Here is a 22,237-nt window from a genome sequence, read left to right on the forward strand (position 1 = left end):
GATGACAAGATACTATAAATAGAGAACCCTAAAAATTCCACCAAGAAACTGCTAGAATGGATAAATGAATTCAGCAAAATAGCAGGATACAAAATTAAGACCAGCGATCAGTTGCATTTTTATAGGCCAATAACAAACTGATAGAAAGGGAAATTAAGAAAATAATCTCATTCACAATTGCTTCAAAAAGAATAAAATACCTAGGAATAAACCTAACCAAGGATGTAAATGACCTGTACTCAGAAAATTATAAAACACTGAAGAAAGAAATTGAAGAAGATACAAGAGGAAGCACATACCATGTTCACGGACAGGACAAATTAACATAATTAAAATGTCCATACTACCCAAAGCAATCTATAGATTCAATGCAATTCTTATCAAGATTCCAATGATGTATGTCACAGAACTAGTAAAAAAGCCTGTATAGCAACAGCAATCCTGAAAAAGAACAAAGTTTGAGGAATCATGCTAACTAATATCAAACTATACTACCAGGCCATAGTAATCAAAACAGCATGTTACTGGCATAAAAACAGACACATAAATCAATGAAACAGAATAGAGAACCCAGAAATAAACCCACACCTTTATAGTCAATTCATGTTCGACAAGGAAGCAAGCACATCTAATGGGCTAAAGACAGTTTATTCAATAAATGGTGTTGGAAAAATTGAACAGATACATGCAAAAAAATGAAACTAGACCACCTTCTTACACCACACACAAGAATACATTCAAAATGGATCAAAGACTTAAATGTCAGATCAGAAACCATAAAAATCCTAGAAGAAAACTTAGGCAGCAAAATCTCAGACATTACTCATAGATAATTTTTATTGGATGTATCTCCCCAGGCAAGAAAAAAAAAGAAAAAATAAAGAAATGGGACTTCATCAAACTAAAAAGTTTTTGCACAGCAAAGAAAATCATCAACAAAATAAAAGACAATCCACAGAATGGAAAAACAAACTCACTGATACATCTGATAAGGGGTTAATATCCAAAATTTATAAAGCACTTACAAAACTCAACACCAAAAAAACAAACAATCCAATTAAAAAATGGGCAAAGGACCTGAATAGACACTTCTCCCAAGAGGACATACAGGTGGTTAATAGACATATGAAACAATGCTCAGGGTCACTAATCATCAGAGAAGTATAAATAAAAATGACACCACAATGAGACACCATCTCACACCTGTCAGAATGGCTAACATCAATAAATCAACAAACAACAAGTGCTTATGAGGATGTGGAGAAAGGGGAACCCTTTTGTACTGTTGGTGGGAATGCAGATTGGTGAAGCCATTGTGGACTGGAGTATGGATATACCTCAAAAAATTAAAAATGGAACTGCTTTTTGACCCAGCAATCCCACTTCTGGGAATATGTCCGAAGGAACCAAAACACTAATTCGAAGGAACATAAGCACCCTTATGTTCATTGCAGCGTTATTTACAATTGCCAAGATATGGAAGCAGACCAAGTGTCCATCAATAGATAAGTGGATAAAACAACTATGGGACATTTTCACAATGGAATTCTATTCAGCCATAATAAAGAAGAAAATTTTACCCTTTGCAACAGTATGGATGGACCTGGAAAACATTATGCTAAGTGAAATAAGCCCATCAGAGAAAGATAAATACCATATGATTTCACTCATATGTTGAATCTAACGAACATACTGAGCTAACAAGCAAAACAGAGACAGACTCATAAATGGAGAACAGGTGATGGCTAGTTGCAGGAAGGGTTAGGGGGTGGAGGGATTGAGCAAAAAAGAAAAAAGACTCATGGACATGGACAATAGGGTGGTGACTGCTGGAGGTAAAGCTGTATAAGGGACTAAATGGTAATGGAAAAAATGTAATAAAAATTATATATTTTAAAAACTTGAAGGGATTAAGAAGTACAAATTGGCAGTTACAAAAAAAATCACAGGGATGTAAAGTACAGCATGGGGAATATAGTCAATACTGTTGTAATAACTATGTATGGTGCCAAGTGTGTACTTGAAATATCAGGGGGATCACTTTGTAAAATATATGACTGTCTGACCACCATTCTGTACAACTAAAACTAATACAAAATAATATTGAATATAAACTGTAATGGAAAAATAAAATGTTTAAAAAAAGAAAAAAGGGGAGAAGCAAAATATTTCATAGCACATTATTAAGATTCAGCAAAATAACATTTATACTAAGTTAACATAGTGTCAGGCACTCAGAAACCAGTTCCCTTCTGCCACTTGAATATTCAAGAAGTGGCTGTTTTACTTGAGTACTTTTTTTTATGATAAGGGTGTACTGTTTCTGACTGGCAGAAGGATGCCTAAGTAACAGCATTTAAAATACAAATTTGAGTTCCCCAAAATTATTCTGTGTTCAAGCCTGCTCAGTTTATGATGATTACATTTCCTGACTTTATTTTGAATCAAATCAGGACAAATTTAGCACACCCTCCCAAATCTACCTTGAAAAACAGTATAGCCAGAGGAAGCTTTGAAGAAAGTTTAAGGAACCATTAGGCATTACTAACTCTTAACTGTTTATGGCTACCATTACATCCATTGCACAGCTTCAAAGAAAGACCTTTACTGGGTAGATCCCAATTAAGAGATGCTTAAGAGTCTACTCCTGCAAGTTCTCAACTATCATAGAATCTCTGGCTATCAAGTAATCTCATCACCCTGCAGGCGGCACACAGAGTTCTAGAGTCTGGCAAGACAGGTTTGAACAATTTCTTTGTGAAAAGCCTTGAATTCCTTACTTCATCTAGCCAGTAAGTTTACATTGTCCCCTCCTCCCACTGGAGAAGAACCTCACCCCTTTTCAGATATAGCTAGTGTGCTTCAGGCTCAGAAATAGGAACGTATCTTGACGTGCTTTGTTTCTCATTCTCCAACAACTGTGAACACCACCCCTGAATATCTAAGTCACCCTCACGCCTCCCTTTGGACTAATAAAAACTATGAACACTGGAATCTGTTACCTCAGAGATCTTCAAAGCTTGCATGCACTAGTTATGAGACATTTCCAGCCAAAATAATAACTACAGTAACAATTCAGCAAAGCAAAGCTATATGCAGATTAGAAATAAAGCTACCAGGAGATGCCCACAGGCTGAGGTAAAGTAGAAAAAGCAAGTCAACATCAAGGAATTGCTTCAAGAAACAATTGCAGAAGTGTAAGGTATAGGTACAGCATAAGAATCAGGAGTTGGGTTCAAGTCTATATTTTACTACTTACTAGCTGTATGACCCTGAGAAAACCACTTAACATTTTAAGTCTCAATCTCTTCATCTCTAAAAAAAGGGGGAAGATTAATGAACTTTGATCTTCTTTAGATCCATACTACACAAAATGTTATCCACCCACCATTATGTGCATCACCCAGAAATGTGTTAGAAATATAGAATCTCCTCAGGGCCCACCCCAGACCTTCTGGGACAAAATCTGCATTGTGAGCAGATATGCAGTTAATTTACATGCATTGAAGATAAAGCAGTACTGACTTAGGTGAAATGGGGGGAAATGAGAAAACTTTTACAATTTCATCAGCAAATTAAGGAGGCCAAAGTTAGGGGCAGGTATGAATGAGGGCTTGAAAAATATTTTTGAAAAGTCTTGAAACTGTTACTGTGTAGTTGGATTAAAGAAAAGATGGTGAAGCAGCCAGTATATTCCCTTGGGGATTGGAAAGCATGTGCTTACAGTAAGCCAAATCCAAGTAGTTTTAAAGAAGGAATAAGAAAGAAGACAGTGAATATACGAATACTACCATTTACTGACTGAATAACATATGCTAGGTACTTTTATGTGTTATAGAATCATCGTAACAAGTTTACCAGATAGATGTTGAATTTATAACAGATAAGATTGGGCACATTCAGGATGGTATGGCCAATGATACATCAGACAAGGGTTTAATCTCCAAAATACATAAATAACTGATACAACTCAACACCAGGAAGAAAGACAAGCCAATGTAAAAAATGGGCAAAGGACCTGAATAGACACTTCTCCAAGGAGGACATACAGAGGGCCCAGAGACATGAAGGGATGCTCAACATCACTAGCCATCAGAGAGATGCAAATTAAAACCACAATGGGATATCACCTCACACCTGCCAAAATGGCTATTAATAAATCAACAAACAAATGCTGGCAAGGATGTGCAGAAAAGGGAGCCCTAGTACATTGTTGGTAGGAATGCAGACTGGTGCAGCCACTGTGGAAAACAGTATGGAATTTCCTCAAAAAACTAAAAATGGAACTGCCTTTGGACCCAGCAGTTCCACTGCTGGGAATATACTCTAAGAATCCTAAAACCCCAAATAAAAAGAATCTATGCACCCCAATGTTCATAGCAGCTCTATTTACAGTAACCAAGATTTGGAAACAGCTTAAGTGCCCAACAGTAGATGAGTGAATAAAAAACTGTGCTACATTTACACAATGGAATGCTATGCAGCAGAAAAAAGAAGGAATTCATACTTTTTGCAACAGCATGGATGGAATTGGAAACTATTATGCTAAGTGAAATAAGCCAGTTAGCAAAAGACAAATACCATGTGATCTCACTTATAGGAGGAATCTAATGAACAAAATAAACTAATGAGAAAAATACAACCAGAGGCATAGAACCACTGAACTACTGACAGCAGTATGAGGAGAGGAGGGAGGTGGGACTGACTGGAAGAAGATGAAGGGATTAGTCAAAGAATATATATGAAGGATGCATGGACATGCGCAATAGTGGGGGGACTGGTTGTGGAAGTGGGTTTAAGCTGGGTGGAGAGGAGCAAAGAGGGAAAAGTGGAACAACTGTAATAGCATAAACAATAAAATGTTTAAAAAATAAATAAATAAAAACTAAGGTGAATGAAAAAATAATTTAGAACAGTGTCTTACACATAGCAATTGTTCAATAAATGTTAACTTTTACTGTCATTTGCAATAAATACTGTCCTCACCTGCCAAGTAAAGGAGCTGGAGGAAGCGGAGAGATGATCCACAGTAACAGACTCATAGTTTATTGCAATTTTAATGTCAACAAAGAGAAAAGGGAAAGCAAACCAATGTTTGCTCAGATTTCAAATGTCCTAAGTGAAATTTCTCTTTCTAGGAAGTTTGCTGGCTTTAGCTCTGAGTTCTTCCCTCTTCGCACTCAAGAGTGTAGAATATTACCCTGGCAATAAGCAACTCTTAGCTTAAGGAAGTCAAGATAATTCTATTCTGTTTATAAAAGGCAAAGCAAATGCCAGAAGAGGTTGCAGAACTGAGGCAGAGATTGAATTCCTTTGGAAGGAATCCATCCCATAATCTTGAGAGAGGACAGTGTCAGCCAGGACAGCTTACTTTAGTACTATGAGTGGGGGAAACTTTCCTCTCAACACCCCCTAGGACTAGCAATCCCTGTATCCCAAAACTCTGGGTTGAGAGTGGAATCCTTCAATATCGACTGCTACTTTTGTAAGGAATATCAGGAAGAGTACTTTGAAGTCACTGAAAAAAAAAAGTACTGAAAAAAGAAGTGTCTAAAGCCTCAGCTGGGAACCACAAATCTGGAAAATCTCCTTTGAGTCAAAGGGATCCAAGGAACAAAAACACATTAAATCCCTTTCATCCTGTCCAATTCTAAAGCCTGTGCATTATACTTATAAATGAAACTTTTGATAATTCTTCAGTCCTGAGTACATGCTCTTCTTTAGACCTCTCTCCCCCTTTTCATACAGGGTTGTTAACTCTTTAAGAATGCATTCACCAGGCCTTATTCAGTAGCATATAGGTCATTATAATGACCACTAGGTGATTTTAAGTTACTGGAGGAAGGAAGCCCTGTGAGATTCAACATGCTAAAAGAAAGCCAGGGTAGGGTATTCTGGCAATTTGGGCCTCAAACTGTTTTGTAATAGGAATAGTGGGGTGTACTGAAGCTTACACACTCCCAAAATAACAGGACTAAACCTAGCAAGATCAGAAAGGCCTATATCAGCTTGAAAGAGCTCCAAGAGAACACAAGAAGTTACCACAAAGTGAGCAGAACCAAAATAATGCTTGGTACAGGGAATACATTTGGTAATGTCTGTTCCACACATAATGATCCCCTTATAACACTTATCTGATTTACAAATGTGTGCCCCTAGTTTATATTACATAACCCTAGCCTCCTGGCCAAAGTTGGTTTACCTAGGCAACTGACTCAAGCCAAGTAGATCAGTGCCCATTCCCTGTGACTTGGTAATTGGTATTAAGAGAGCCAGCCAATACCTTTCTATGTGACTGAACTGTAACACATGAACTCGGGAGGTATCTCTTGCCCACTCTGTGCTCTAATTTGCTAAGAGAGAAAAAATAAGCTGATATGCAGAGGGAAGCAGATACAGGACAGAAGGGAAAAAAACAGCCTGAGTTCCCAACAACTTCCCATTTCTAAAACCTAGTTCATTCCCAAGATCCAGTAATATTCCTCTTGTGCTTAAACTATCTCCACTTGGCTTTGCCCTTTGCAACTAAAGGATAGAAAAAAATAAATAAGATGTCTAAAAGGGCAGCTGCTGCTCAGTTCCTGGTGACTGTTACCATGCAGCAGTATAGGCACTGTGATACAAAATATTTCAGGTTTTTCAAGAAAGTTGCAAAGCTTTATTTTATGTAAAATAGTCCATCTTTTATATACTTATAATGAAACCAAATTTTCATTATGGTTCAATATAAAGTATATCTGTGGCCTGAATGTAGTTTGTGGGCCCTTGAATTGTGACCTCAGCAAGCTTTCTGCCTTACCTGCTGCTTTCTTAATTTCTTAAATCTTTCATCTATTACTATTTTTAAAAGATTTTACTTATTTATTTTTAGAGAGGGGAAGAAAGGAAGAAAGAGAAATATTAATGTGTGGTTGCTTCTTGAGCACCTGCTACTGGGGATCTGACCTGCAACCCAGGCATGTTCCCTGACTGGGAATCAAACCTGTTACTCTATGGTTTGCAGGCCAACACTCAATCCACTGAGCCACAATAGCCAGGGCCTATTACTATATTTTTGTATGTTTTTTTATGTTGTTCAAGTACAGCTGTCTCCATTTTCCTCCCACCCTCAGTCTTACCCTTCTTTGGCTTTGTCCTTGTGTCCTTTATACATATGCCTTGAAAACCCTTCCCCACTAACCCCCCAATATCCCCTCTCACATCCCCTCTTGTTACTGTCAGTTTATTTGTTTTTCAAACAATTTTGTGGGGGTTTTTTTCAAGATTTTATTTATTTATTTTGAGAGAGGAGGGGAGGGAAGGAAAAAGAGAGGGAGAGAAACATCAATGTGTGATTGCCTCTCATGACACCCCCACTGGGGACCTGGCCTGCAACCCAGGCATGTGCCCTGACTAGTAATCAAACCACAACTGCAACCTTTTGGTTTGCAGGCTCGTGCTCAATCCACTGAGCTACACCAGCTAGGGCTGTCAGTTGTTCTTAATTTCAATGTCTCTAGTTATATTTTGCTTGCCTATTTGTTTTGTTGATTAGGTTCCACTTATAGGTGGTACATTCACATGATGGAATGCTACGCAGCAGAAAGAAAGAAGGATCTCCTACCCTCTATGACAGCATGGATGGAACTAGAGAACATTATGCTAAAGGAAATAAGCCTGGTAGTGAAAGACAAATACCATATGATATCACCTATAAGTGGAACCTATTACTATATTTTTATGTGTACCCATTTGTACACTGCATGACACTAATATTTATGCCCAGAGTTAGTGACTCAACTTGATCCTTTTTGGTTTTGCCGACTAGCTAGCTAAACATATTATAATGACTAAAAATGTGGATTATGAAGCCAAACTATCTGGTCAAAATCAAGTTCTGCCAAATATCAGCAGAATTTTCCCAGCTTCCTTACAGGTATGGTCATAGATTTGAAGTGCTATAGTTTCTCAATTTATCAAGTGAAAATAAATCCAGTGCTTAAGAGTAATACCTGTCACATTTATTATTGTTATTTTTATTATTATTAATATTAATTGTTTGAATAGCTGACTAGCAGCCATATTTATTTTTCTGGTCTCCCAGAAAATACAGGTCTCACCTTTTCCCCCTGATCTGCAATCACTCTTGGGGTTCAATGAGTACTCAGGTTGTGTCTAACTTCTGGCCCCAGAAATTATTCTGGTCTCTGTTGACTGACACAGTGTTAAAGATGTCTCTAGTTTCTCTATTTAGCACTAGAAGCAGCTGTTCATGTAATCCCTAAGGTTCTTATAAGTAAAGAATAACTTATGGAGAAAGTACTCCTAATACTGTGCCTATAAAACCAGAGTCCTTTATTTATGGTTGTGTCTTGATTCTGTCTATTTTTCCAGTCTTTTCCCCTGCCACTGACCCAGAACATCCTTAAGCTCCAGCCATAATGAAACACTCACTATTTCCTAAATACATCATATTTCTGGAACCTCCATTCACTTATACATGTTCCTTCCATGTAAAATGTCCTTACTTTCTATACCTGCCTACCTTGAAAACTCATTTATTGTGCAAGACTCAAACATCGCCTCCTGTAGTAAGTCTTCTGTGATTCCTTCACCCCCAATGTCACCTACATCTTTTCTGCTCATATTAATGATTTGCTTACTTGTAAATTTCCCAGTTTTCCCCTCCTTGGGTTTATTCAGCCTCTCTGTAACCTTCAGGGTCCTTGTCAACAAAATAAGTATAAACCTATTATGAATTTATATGAGAAATATGAAAAGGGCTCAACATGACCCCTAGCATATAGTATGCAAATAAACACTACATGTTTGGTAGAATTTTATTTCTAAGCTGAGCTCCAGGGCAAGATTGAGGTCTTATATTTTTGTATTTCCAGCCTGTATCACAAAGCTGACCACATAAGGGTTCTCAGGGCATGTATATTGAATAAGCAAATAAGATTAATGAATGAATGTTGCTCCCCTTTTCAAAACTATCTGCTTTATATATGTGGGAATGGTTAATATATAGATAGCCAGAGCTGCAGATCACATTCTATTACAGCAAAAAAACACTCTAAACTCCTCTGAATATTTTCTGCTCTACTACTATGCCAACACTGATCAGCAAAAATGCCACTAGTTGAGGGAACTATTAGAAAGACATCTTCCCAAGGAACAAAATACATGTCATCTCAGCATCATGTAATATTAGCCAGATAATAACATTCTTTAAGACCTAGCTGTTTGTCTGGGACACTATAGAGGAAAAATATTGACCTTGTTGCTTCTCTAGCAACTGATTTTGCCCCACCTATATTATCACCAAAAGCAAAGAGTTATTATCTAATGTCATCCCTTCCCTAACCTTATTCCATTCCTCTCTAGGCCTACATTATACAAATGTTCATTAACTGCCTTTCATTATATGATTCTTCCTGTTTAGAATGTCCTTTCTGCTCCACTCTGGACATCCAAATCCTACCTATACTTCAAAATACTGCTGGCTTCACAAGTAAAATAACACTTGAATTGGATGTCACGATATGTACAGGAGCTTACCAAAAAGAGATGGATGGAGTAGGAGGAGAGGTGGAGGTGGAGTAGTACATGTTGTAAACAGGAAAACGATATTTCTAGAAGTCCTGATAGCATGAACAAACACATGGTATTTGTGAAAGCCCAAGGCATGTTCAAGTAGTAGCAGTTAGTTTAATGTGGGTCCTGTGATGAGGAAAAGTCACAGGCTGTAAACACAAAAGCTAGGTTGAGGGCAGACTGTGAAGTGCCTTACTAAAAGGTAGGCATTTAGTAATACTGTTAAGTATCTGAAGGATTCTGAACATAAAACTGGCAAGATAAAAACATGTACTTTAGAAATATCCTAATATGTAGACTAGTTTGGACTCTGTATTAGTCTGCTCATGGTGCCATAAATACTAAAAACTGGGTGGCTTAAACAACAGAAATTTATTGCTTCACAGCTTTGGAGGACAGAAGTCTAAAAGCAAGGTGTCCACAAGGTTAGTTCCTTCTGAAGGCTATGAGGGAAGGATCTGCTCTAGGCCTCCCTCCTTGGGTTGCAGATGGCTATCTTTTCCCTGTGTCTCTTCATGTCATCTTCCCTCCATGTGAATCTGTCTTTGTGTCTACATTTCTCCTTTTTATAAGAATACATAACAGTCATATTGAGTTAGGGCCTCATCTAATGACCACATATAAACTTGAATACCTCCATACTCTGTCCCTACATACAATCACCTTCTGTGGTACCAGGAATTAAGACTCCAACATATTTGAAGGACATAATTCAGCCTATAGTAAAGGTAATAGAGATTGGAGGCAGATAAAACAACAGTAAAAGAAAGGAGCTATATTAATAGGCCACATCAGATATGATGAAAAATTAAACAAAGATACTACAAGTAGGGATGGAGACAATACAAAGATTCAAAAAGCAAAATCTATAAGGGAAGGAGAAGGATCATAGATGACTCTAGGCTTTATTGTTTGGTTGGTTATGTGATTGTTGATCAGGGATAAAAATGGGAGTGCAAGGCTTGATGATGAATTCAGTTTTAGACATACTAAGTGTAACATGACAAGTTAAGATGTGCAAATAACAGATGAATGGGTGGACCCAGGCTCAGGAAAAACATTCAGCTTGGAGATGCAGATTTGTCATACAGGCACTGAAATTGCAGTTGAAACTCTTAAAGAGGTGACATAGTCCAAACTAGGATTATAGAGTGACAAGAGAAGAGAACGAAAAGAGCAGCCCCAGATAGGTGGTAATCCAATAAATTGTCATGGAAAACAAGAAGGAAGGAATGTATGAGCGGGAGTCTCCAAAAATACAAGAATTAACTTCTGGAGGGCGGGCCCCTTGTAATACAGGCTTCCCCAGATAAGTGAGTGTTCTAGGAAACCATCTGTATCAATGCACTAGCTGGTGTTGTTGTGAGAAGCTGCATTTGGCTTCAGTGAATTTTTTCCCTTTTCTTAATTATTGTTCAACTACAGTTGTCCCCATTCCCCCCCCATTATTCTCCCCCTGCCCTAATCACCCTCACCTCCCACATTCAGTCCTTCCTCCCACCTATTGTCTTTGTCCATGGGTCCTTTATACATGTTCCTTGATTTGACCCTTCCCCTTCTTTCCCCTGTTATTCCCCTTCCTTCCTCTCGTCACTGTCATTTTGTTCTTTATTTCCATGTCTCTGGTTCTATTTTGCTTGCTTGTTTGTTTTGTTGATTCTGTTCCACTTATGGGGGAGATTATATGGTATCTGTCCCTCATTACCTGGCTTATTTCACTTACCATAATGCTCTCCAGTTCCATCCATGCTGTCTCAAAGAGTAGGAGCTCCTTCTTTCTTTCTTCTGCATAGTATTCCATTGTGTAAGTGTACCACATTTTTTATCTACTCATTTATTGATGGACACCTAGGCTGCTTTCAATACTCGGCTATTGTAAATAACGCTGCTATGAACATTGGGGTGCATAGGTTCTTTTGAATTGGTGTTTCAGAAAGAGGGAAAATGGTGGAGGAGTGGATGGAAGTCACACTGACCGCCTCCCAGGGCCAATCTAGAATTACAACTCAATTTTGGAGAAACCACCTTGAACAAACAACTGAGCAATAGCCAGAGAAAAGCCAATAACTTCGGACAGACAGAAAAACAACCTTTGGCACAACCTGTCTAGAATGCAGTAGAGACTCAAGAGGGCTGGCTGGGCACCCATGGGCAGCAGCGCGGGAGGGATAATTAAGCAGTCAGTTGGATCTCCCTGAGAAGAGTGGGGTCTAAACCCTAAGCTAGGATTCCCAGCCTAGAACACCAGAGTCCAAAAGGTACACAGATCACAACCAGCAGTGAAGAGCGGCAGGGTTGCTCTCTGCCAGAGACAGAAGGCTGGAGATGCAAAGAGCCATTTAAAGAGCCAACACACAAATTTTCATTTATAGCCACTTACCCTGGGCTTTGACAAAGGCAGGGGCAGAAGGGCTGCTGACACCTGAGGAGAGACTGGGGATGGAAGCTCTGGGAAGAGAGCGGAGAGAGTAGACAGCAGGATCGCAGAGCTGAGACTTCTCCCGGACAGACGGCTACGGAGTCTTGCTCAGGCAGACCACTCCCCTCTGAGCGGCAGTAGCCTGAGGGGAAACAATAGTCCCAACCCCAGGAGCGACTCCACCCGGGCCCTGTGGTATTTAAGCCTACTGATGAGTGTTTACGGACCAGATTAATAATCTAAGGAGAGAACCAGGGACAGTAGATCCCTGGCAAAGGGGTTGGCAGAGTGGACTTGAGAGACTGGGGACTTAAGCCTTGAGGGGAGAACTGAGAGAGCTGCCACCAGGATCCTGGTGCTGAGTCAACCCCCATTCTCAGCAACCATTCTGCTCAGGCAGACCACCCCCTCTGAGCAGCAGCCTGAGGGGAAGCAATAGCCCAACAGCAGGAGGGCTCGCCCTACGGTGCTTATACCTGACTGCCTAGTGCTGAGTGATGAGATAACAATTAAAACAGACAACCAGGAACCGCAGATCCCTGGAAGTATAGAACAAGCTGCCTAAGGTCAGATAGGATAGACACCTGACATCACCAGAGGCAGATCCAGAAAGAAAGAAAAAAAAAAAAACGTGATAATTACAAGAGGCTACTGAGACCGAAGCCACTGTGGTTTTCTTTGTGATTTGTGATATTTTGTCTCCTGCGTAGCTTTTTAACATTCATTTCTTGTCCAGCAAGTTTGTACATATTAAGTCACTAGATTTTATACTATAATGTATTTTAATTCACATAGTTTGACCTTCCCTCCTCTTAGCCTATTTTACCTTCCTCTTTCCTCACATTATTTTCATCTCAAATTTTGTTTCCTCTCTTGCTACAACTTGTTTCCATTCCACATTCTTACTATTTCTCCCCCATCCAGACACACAAAACCAATTTTCTTGTCAAGGGTCTTCTCACATCCTTTTTCCCTGCTCTTAAAATATCTGCATTCTCTCTCCACCGTTAACAATCTTTGCTAGTTGTTTGTGCGTAGGGTAGTTGTTACTGCATTGTTTTTTCAATTTTATCTCTAGAACTTCACTAATTCTGTATTTCAAATATCGAATTTTCCTGGTCCCCTCTTCTACTCTTTTTTTTTTTTTTTGGTCTCAAATTTTAATTTTGCTGTCTTAGCCTGTTTTTTCTTTTTTATCTTCTATTTCTCTTTCATTCTTCCCTTTTATTTTTCTTTATTCTCCTTTTTTTCTTTTTCCTTACATCCCAAATTATAATTTTTCCCTCTCTTAGCCTGGTTTTTGTTCCTCACTCTCAGTATTCCCTCTACTTCTATCATTTCAAAATCACTTCCCAGTCTTCTAAACATATCTTAGAATTTGTTTCTTTTTCCCCCTCTTATTCCCATACCACTTATACTAATTTTAGCTCATTTGTTGTTGATAGTACTGTGGTGGATCTTTCTCTTCAATGTGGCTCCTATATTTTTATTATTTACTATTTTTTCTTCTTTTTCTTTCTCTCTCTCACTTTATTTTATTTTATATTATTTTAATTCCTGTTTAAATGTAATGCTATATGCTTCCCTTCTCATACTCCATTTCACATTCTTCATTCCCTTTTTTATTCATGGGATAAACTTTACCTTCTCTTTTACCATTACTCCAACTCCCAACTCTTATTAGTGCTCTTCCCTCCACCTTGGCAAAATCATTTTTCTTTTAGTGGGTCATCTCATATCCACTCTCCTTTTTATAACAGTCTTAATCTCTTGACACCCTTATTAATACAGGCTCATTTGCTGTTGATAGTGGAATTGTGGGGGGGTAGTTATATTTGCAAGTGTGGGTTTGTTTCCTGAGCTGTGTGGTTTTGTTCTGGCAGTACCTGCACAACAGTACACATGATGTGGTGGGCAGAGTGACCCTCAGTCAACCAGCTGGAGAGAAGGACCCACCAAAAAATGACCCAACAACCCAACAACAATCAAAACCCAGTTACATTCAGAGAAACTGCGTAAAAAGCATAAAGGGCATCCCAAGAGCATCAAGTTCAGGAGATCAAGGAGACTTCACCACTGAAACTCACAGGTCTCCTATCATAGAAGTTCACACCACAAAGTCAGAAAGTCAAAACAGATCAATTTAAGAAGCAGAAGCAAGCAAGAAGAGTCCTACAAATAATGGGAAGACAAAGAAATAAACCCCAATCAAAAGGAAAGGAAGAATCCTCAGAAAGAATGCTGAATGAAATAGAGGCAAGTCAACTATCAGATAATGAGTTCAAAACAGTGGAAGCTCAATGAGCTCAGTGAGAATTACCAAAAACTACAGGGAAACTACGAGGAACTTACTGCAAACTATATCAGCATAAAAAAAGGACATAACAACAATCAACAAGGGCCAAGAGGAAAAGAAGGATACAATTTCTGAATTAAAGAACACAGTAGAAGGAATCAAAAGCAGGTTCGATGAAGCAGAGGAACGAATCAGAGAACTGGAAGACAAGTTAGAAAAAAACTCCCAAAAAAAAGCAAGAAAAGGAGAAAAGATTCAAAAAGAGGGAAGAGGATTTAAGGGAAATTAAGGACAACATGAAAGAGAATAATATCTGTATAATAGGGATACCAGAAGGAAAAGACGAGGATCAAGGAATAGAAAACCTGTTTGAAAAAATAATGATAAAAAACTTCCCTAATTTCATGAGAAAAAAAGCCACGCAAGTCTAGGAAGCAGAGAGGGTCCCAATCAAGAGGAACCCAAGGAGGCCCACTGCAAGACACATCATAATTAAAATGGAAAAATTTTAAAGACAAAGACAGAATCTTAAAGGCAGCTAGGGATAAACAGGAAGTAATGTACAAGGGAGCCCTAATAAGGCCAGCAGCTGGCTTCCCAACAGAAACATTACGAGCCAGAAGGGAATGGCAAGAAATATTCCGAGTAATGAAAAACAAAGGCCTGCAACCAAGACTACTCTATCCAGCAAGGCTCTCAATGGAAGGTGAAATAAGGAGCTTCCCAGACAAAAGAAGGCTCAGAAAATACAGCTCCACCAAACCAGCTCTGCAAGCTATGCTAAAGAGACTGCTTTGAGAAGAGGAAGCAAAACAGTGAGAGAGCAAGGAACAAAGGTAAAAGGGAGTGAAAGGGCAATGAATAAGTACCTATCAATAACAACCTTAAATGTAAATGGATTAAATGCTCCAATCAAAAGACATAGGGTACCTGAATGGATGACAAAACATGACCCACACATATGCTGCCTACAAGAGGCCCACCTCAGAACAAAATAACTACACACACCAAAAGTAAAGGGATGGAAAAAATATTCCAATCAAAAGAACAGGAAAAAAAGCCGGGGTAGCAATACTTACATCAGACAAAATAGACTTCAAAACAAAGGCCATAAAAAGAGACACAGAAGATCACTTCATAATGCTCAAGGGAAAAATCCATCAAGAAGACATAAACATTATAAATATATACTCACCCAACATAGGAGCACCCAAATATATAAGGAAAATCTTGGAGGACTTCCAGAAAGATATAGAGAGCAACACATTTATACTAGGAGATTTTTAACACTCCACTGTCAAAATGGATAGACCTTCTAAACAAAATATCAACAAGTATATTGAGGAATTGAGCAATGCCCTAGATCAAATGGGCTTAGCTGATATATATAGAACCTTTCATCCCAAAGAAGCAAAATATACATTCTTTTCAAAAGCACATGGAACATTTTCAAAGATAGACCACATGATAGGACACAAAACAAGCCTCAACAAATTCAAGAAAATTGAAATATCAAGCATCTTCTCAGACCACAAGGGCCTGGAACTAGAAACCAACATCAAGAAAAAAACTCAAAAACACTCAAACACATAGAGATTGAATAACATGATGTTAAACAATGAATGGGTTAATAATGAGATCAAAGAAGAAATCAAAAAGTTTCTGGAAACAAATGAAAATGAACATACAACAGTTTAAAACCTATGGGACACAGCAAAAGCAGTCCTGAGAGGGATGTTCATAGCGATATAGGTCTACCTAAAAAAGAAACATTTCAAATAAACAACCTAACCCTACAAATACAAGAACTGGAGGAACAACAAACAAAGCCCAGAGCAAGTAGAATGAAGGAAATAATCAAGATCATAGCAGAATGAAATGACACAGAGACTGAAAGGACAATTCAAAGGATCAATAAATCCAGGGGCTGGTTCTTTGAAAAGATAAACAAAATCAACAAGCCTTTAACCAGACTCATCAAGATAAAAAGGTAAAGAACCCAAATAAATAAAATCAGAAATGAAAAAGAAGAGATTACAACTTAGGATACCACAGAAATACAAAGGATTGTAAGAAATTACTACAAATGATTATATGCCAAGAAATTTGATAACCTAGGTGAAATGGACAAATTTCTAGAAACATATCGTCTTCCAAAACTGAATCAAGAAGAAGCAGAAAGCCTAAACAGACTGATAACAGCTGGTAAAATTGAAGCAGTAATAAAAAAACTTCCAACACTCAAAGCCCTGGGTTGGACAGTTTCAGTGCATTTTTTTTTTAAGATTCTTTCAACAAGTTTGTTCATTTCATGATGGGTGTGATATATATGTGTACCTGTCCACAACAAGCTGAGTGTTCACTCATTTTTCACCAAAAAAGGCATGACTCCCATGCCACACCCTCCCTATTCACCCATCATCACCCCACGTGACTCTCCCTTCCATGAAAAAAGAAAATCCTTAAAGGGAAACATTTTGCCCATGTGGAAGAGGTAAAACAAACAAAAAAAAATGGCAGAAGCACTAAAAGGCATCAAAATTGACGAGTTCAACAACTGTTTTTGAGCAGTGAAAACAAACATCTCAATAGGTGTATGGCATCAAATGGAGAGTACTTTGAAGGTTACTGAAGTTTACACATGTAACAAATACAAAATTTTTGTGGGGGGGGGCCTTGTACAGCAGCTTCAAATGTAGTAGAACATCAAGTATGTTAAAAACCTAAAGAGTAAGCACTGGACATAACATTTCTGAGATAGCTAGGTAACTTTGCAAAAGTGGCTTCAGTAACAATTTAAATGGAAACTGCAAAAAAAAAAAATCGGGGTGGTAATTTGAGTGAGTGTTGTTAAAGAAAGATTGATTTAGACCCGGGAAAGAATATGTTTGCAAGCTGAAAAACAGTCACTATAGCATAATAGTTAAGGTATAGGCTTTGTAGACTTGGGCTTAAAACTCAGTTCTGCCACTTACTAGCTGTGCAAACTTGGGCAAGTTGCTTGATTTTTCTGTGTCCCAATTTCCTTAAGTGAAAAATGGAGGAAATAATAGTATTTACTGGATAGGATTGTTGTATTATATGAATTGATACATGTGAGGTGCTCAATAGAGGGCTTGGCACAGAGTAGGTCTTCAATAAATATTAACTATATTAGGTAGGGATAGTTGGATGGGTAAGAGAACCAAAGAAAAAGAAATTGAAGACAGGAAAGAAGGAATCTGATGAGACAACTTTTCATAAGGTATAGGATAGAATGGATACTCTTCCACTAACTAGCTGTGTAACCTTGGGTAAGGTGGTTTACTTTTCTGTGCCTTGGTTTCCTTTCTATAAAATGGAGATGATAATAGTGCCTACATTACACGATTATTGTGAGGATTAAATAAAATGACACATGAAACATAGTTCCCCACTGGGAAGAACTTGAGGAGTAGGATAGTGAATGGCTTAGAAGAAATCATGTGTGCCAACAAGACTCAAAGTTAAAAAACAAAGTTCCAAGGGAAAATTTTTCACCATTTCATGAGAGTAAAACAGTGCTACAAAATGTTGTGATGTTTTCTTTATAAAGCTAAACATTCTTTTAGTGCTAAGAAATTTATTGTGATTTTTTAATTAAAGTGCATTGAAAAGACTTTTATATTTAAGTAGTTTCAAATGTGTTTGAACCCTTTTCAGAAAATTATGTTATAAAACAATGGTGAGTATGAAATTAAATTGCATTAGTTGACATAACTTCAGCAATAACTTACTAAGCTTTTTCTTTAAAGGAACATTCTATCCAAAGGAACATTCTATCCAAAATATCCTTAGATATTTTTATATATCTAAAAATATAAACCATATTGTTGAGTTAATTGAAGATTCATCCTCCTTACTAGAGTAAAATTTTAAGTAAAATAATTGTTCATTGTTTTCTTTAAAAATGGCTTTCTATCTTACTCAGAATAAAAACCAAAATCTTTATAAGGTCCTACATGATTAGGCCCTCTCTGTCCCTCTGACCACATGTCCTATCACTCTCTTCCTCTCCACTCCAATAATACTGGCCTTCTTGCTATTCCTTGCACATACCAAGCCTTTGCACAATCTATTTCCTGTGTCTAGAACACCACCCCCTCAGGTATTCTCATGGCTGGCTCTCTCACTTCATTCAGATATATTTTTAAATATCACTATATCAGAGAAATTGTCTTTAACTGCCCTATATTAAATATATCTCCCCAATCTCAAGTGCCTTGTATTTTTTTCTCCCACCTTATCCCCACCTAACAATTAATACCTTTGTTGTTTATTGGCCTTCCACTCCACCAACACACCATCATTAGAACATAATCTCCAAAAGGGCAGGAGGCCTTTTTTTTTTTTGTTCATTGCTAAAATCCCAGTCTGTGCAGTGATGGTACAGCGCAGATTCTAAGTATTTGTTGAATGAATTAATTAATGAATATCATAACACAATGTACTTTTGTTTTGATACCTTTGTTTATCACAACTCTTTACCCTTGAAGGCTAAGCAACAACTAGGAAAGAATTGAAACCAAAGTAAATGTACGGGCAAGCTGTTCTAGTCTAGGCGAAAACAGCCTAATCCATCAGATACAAACATTTGAGAAGGGAACTTGGGAGCCAAAACTACTTCTACTTCTACTCTCTACTACAGAAAGAGAGAGAACACAAAGTATCTTTTTTTTACACTTATACCTCATGAAATCCTTTTGCCTACAAGTAGATAAAAATTCTCCACAACCCCAGGAAACAGAATGAATAACAGCAAACAATTTAAATTTCTCTGGGGAAGCCACTTGAAGCCCTTGGAAAAGAATTTCTATTGCTTGTCTGTGGTACTTGTTAGTGGGTTCACAAACCTTTCATTGTCCTAAGAAGAAAATAACCATATTTCAGGAATGGAATTTTATGACAGCTAAGAACTGCCTGGTTTCCATATCCTACAACTAGAAACTCTCCCAAAGTAAAACAAGCCAACATGAACACAAAGGGACAATCAAATGGAATCATAAATGGAATGGAATCATAGCTGTTTCTAACATATTCCGTGCATACTAACTGCAGGAGGCTGGCTTTGGTACCAACATATAAATCCTTCTCCACCCTCCATGCAAGGGTGCAGATAGTGAGTTCAGTGGGTTTGACATATACAAGTGGTTCTTGGACTTGGCTTTGCAACAAGATTGTACTCCCACTGACGAAAGTAATCAGAAGATTTCCAGTTGAATTAATATTTCTTTTGTTTTTTTAGGAGCCCATAGGCCAGTGACTTCAGGGAGAAATAACCCTAAGTGAGGCTTTCTTCTTTATCTGAATCTAGTGGACTCAATGATATGGCCGTTCAGAATAAGGTTGCTTTGAGGTTTGGAAAACCAATTGAAGAGAGAGGGGATGGAGGAAGGTGCTTTAGTTAAATGTTGCCTAGGAACCTAGAACTAACACATGCTCTTGATGAGAGTTGGCACTGGGGATGCAATGAAACCCAACACATTAAAGAAGGGAGGGGCTCTGTGACAGCTGAACTAGTAAATTGCAGAACACTGGGAGCTGTGGCATTCTATTGATGGAATAGAAACTTTCAGAGTGAAATACTAGCCCAAAGCCTCAAGCAACACGTTTTCATCTCTTTAACCTGTGGGACATCATTAGGCCCCACCCAGTCCTGCCACCCTCCCTGAACAGAGAGATGAGAGAGACAAACGTGAAAGAGATGTCACTGGTCCATCTGAGGCCTTCTAACACATCTCCACCACACCAGTTCTTTTATTTAACATCAGAAGGGAATTGGTGAAACCCTCCTCCCCAACACAATCTTCCTGACTAGACATGGACATGGGAATAGCAGATCATCCAAGGTGGCCTTGGCTTCCTTATTGAAGCATACTGCTCTTTTCCTTTTGCATTCCATTTTTACTTGGGTTCCTACCTCTTCCAGCTGGATCGATCACCCAGCCACTTGGGCTTGAGCACAGGGATGCCTGGTACTAAAGGATAGACAATAAACAGAAACCATTGAAACTTTGACGCGATGGATGCTAGGTAAATACTATAATCAAATTCAACATTCATCCCTATATTCTTAGAAGAAACCTTGACCATCAATCTGTTAAGAAAGGAGTCAGTGACACCACTCTGCATGGCCTTGACATATTAATAGACACTGCTCAGCAGTGGGATCAGCCACAGGCAAAGAATTTAGCTTTCAAATAAATTAGCATACAAATAAGTATTTGTAGAATGAATGACTTTTTTCAAGTCATCTGCACTGCTATGGCACCTCTTAGGAAACAAACATTCTTCCATTCAGCTAAAACTGCTAATTGACTGCAGTTAACTAATGTGCAACTTAGGGTGTACATTCTAAGAATCAACTGGATATTAGAACCAAATTTGGAGGTTGGTATGAGGGAGAAAAAGCTGTCCTCTCCAAACAAATTCCCCCAACACTCATAGTGTCATAGTAAGGCAAGTCACTGTTGTCCTTCTCGAAATTTAATTTCCAGTACAGATTTCCCTCAATTGAACTAGAGCACTGTCCCTTTAAGAAGCCAGGCAAGATGGAGCCCTCCCAACTCACAGCTAGGGGCTTTAAGCAACCTGATAAGGATGCTGGAGTGTGACAAAAAGAAAGAACGCCTGGAGTGGGTAAGTCGAGGCTCTAATGACCTGAGGGGAAATCGAGTCTCAAACCACACAAACATCAAAACTCTGAGCGCGCACATTCCGTGGATGGCAGCTCCCCTAGCGCCACCCCTCCTCCCCTTCCCTCCCTTTCTTACCCCACCCTGCTCCACCCTCCGGATCTTCCTTGAAAGAGTCTCCTTCTATAAGGTGGCTCCTTTGCTGCCCAGCGGAGACCCCAGTGAGGGGAGTAAAAGAGAGGGAAGGAGGTGGATAGGCAAAATGAAAGAGACTTACTTTCGCATTCTGCGCCTCCGAAGGCATCCTCTCCACCCAGCCTGGGGCCAGGGCCAACGGACGGGGCGGGGCTGGGGTTGAGCTGACGGACTCGGGGTCCTCACTCCCTCGTACTACAAACCTACTTCAGTGGATTGTTAGAGGGAATGGGCACCGACGAGGGCCGGTGTATACTCGATTTTAATTATCTCCAAAGGAGACAGAAGGGTTTGAGAGAGTTGACCGTGGGTAGGAGTGGAGGTGAGATCTAAAACCCTCCTTTTCCTCCCCTTCTGGCTAGCTTTCTCCGCCCGGCATTAGCGATATCAGGGGCAATGGTTTTCTTTTTTCTTCCTTTTGGTTTCTCCCAGCTGCCGGTCCCAGACCCCACCCAGCGGCTCCACCCCATCCACTGCTACACATTCTGTCAATCACCAGCCCCTTTAAAGCTGCATCGCACAACTTGGGTTTTCGTTCGTCTTTGGCGGGCAGACAGAATCACAGAATTTCTGGCCTCTTCCAACAATGCCTCCGACCTTTCTGCTGAGTTTAGGAAGCTGAGGTTAGTTGCTCCTGGAAGCTTCCCCTCCCCCTCTGCCCCAAAGCTTTCACAGTCCGCTCCACCCAGAGTCCTTCCGGGCCGGCCAGGCCACGCCATACCCAACTCCATCTCCTTTCTTTACTTTGTTTCTGGGAGAAAGTGGTTCCCTAGGCTGCCAGATAGCCAAGAAAGTTTCTGCTGCGTCCTGTCTGGCGCCGCCCACTTCCCTACAGTTTTTGGACTGAAGTGGCAATAGCAGATCTCCTGTCTCTGAGGCCTGTCAGTTTGGCCTGACCCGGTATACTCAGTCTTCTCCAACTCTCATCTGTATTTAAGTCTCCACGTTTCAGACCAGACCAGAATAGGAGGGGAGAAAGTGGGGGTTCCCAGAAATGTGTTTCATGCCTCTAACTCACCCAAAACAATAGTCTCACACCACCACCCCACTCCATAAGTAGGCAGAAAAGGGCCTTGAGGTCCCATCCACAATTAGTGG

General features: G+C 39.2%; 1 protein-coding gene across 1 annotated transcript in view; it reads right to left on the reverse strand.

Moving 5' to 3' along the window:
- Positions 1–21,735, reverse strand: part of KLF8 (Kruppel like factor 8) — a 104,937-nt gene extending 83,202 nt beyond the window's left edge. The window contains exon 1 of the mRNA XM_045833237.1: positions 21,222–21,735. The gene's annotated coding sequence lies outside the window, so the exon portion shown is untranslated. The remainder of the gene's footprint in view (positions 1–21,221) is intronic.
- Positions 21,736–22,237: the final 502 nt, after the last annotated feature.

The sequence above is a fragment of the Phyllostomus hastatus genome, unplaced genomic scaffold, assembly GCF_019186645.2.
Source record: "Phyllostomus hastatus isolate PE091 unplaced genomic scaffold, TTU_PhHast_1.1 phas_contig_10, whole genome shotgun sequence".
Lineage (NCBI taxonomy): Eukaryota > Metazoa > Chordata > Mammalia > Chiroptera > Phyllostomidae > Phyllostomus > Phyllostomus hastatus.